This window comes from Myodes glareolus, chromosome 1, assembly GCF_982192425.1.
Source record: "Myodes glareolus chromosome 1, mMyoGla1.1, whole genome shotgun sequence".
NCBI lineage: Eukaryota > Metazoa > Chordata > Mammalia > Rodentia > Cricetidae > Myodes > Myodes glareolus.
The window spans coordinates 126,938,494-126,939,253 of NC_142026.1; positions in this window are offsets into that span (position 1 = coordinate 126,938,494).

Sequence of the window (760 nt, forward strand, 5' to 3'; positions counted from 1 at the left end):
TTCTTCTGTTGAGAACTCTCTGCTTAGCTCTGTAACCCATTTATTAATTGAATTATTTGGAATTTTGATAACAAGTTTCTTTAGTTCTTTTTATATTTTGGAGATCAGTTCTCTGTTCAATGTGTGGTTGAAGATCTTTTCCCATAGACATAAAGCAGAGGATAAACAGGCTAAAATCCACAGTCCCAGAGAAGCAAGGTAAAAAGGAGGACCCTAAGAAGAACATACAAGGAGGGTCCCAGGAAGGGAAAATTATTAAGATCTCCTGGGTTAACTGGGAGGAGGTGAAGGGAAGGGGATGTGTGATGGGGACATGAGGGATGGGGACGGCCAATTTGGGGAAGGAACAGAGAGGGAGAGCAATGAAAGAGATACTGTGATATAGGAAGCCATTATGGAGTTAGGGAGAAACCTGGTGCTTCCCTAGCACCTGGTGTTTCCCAACTCCTAGGAATCCACAAGGATGACCCCAGCTAAGAGTCCTAGCAAAAGTGGAGAGGGTGCCTGAACTGGCTTTCCCATGTAATGAGATTAGTGACCACCCTAGCTCACATCAAAGAATCTACATCCAGTAATTGATGGAAGAAGTTGCTGTGACCCACAGCCAAGCAATGGGTTAAGCTCCTGGAGTTCAGTTGAAGAGAGGAAGGAGAGATCAAATGAGCAAGTCTGATATGGGATTCCTGTCTGTATGCTGTGATTACCATTAATGAATAAAGAAACTGCTTTGGACCTATAGCAGAGCAGAACTTAGCTAGGT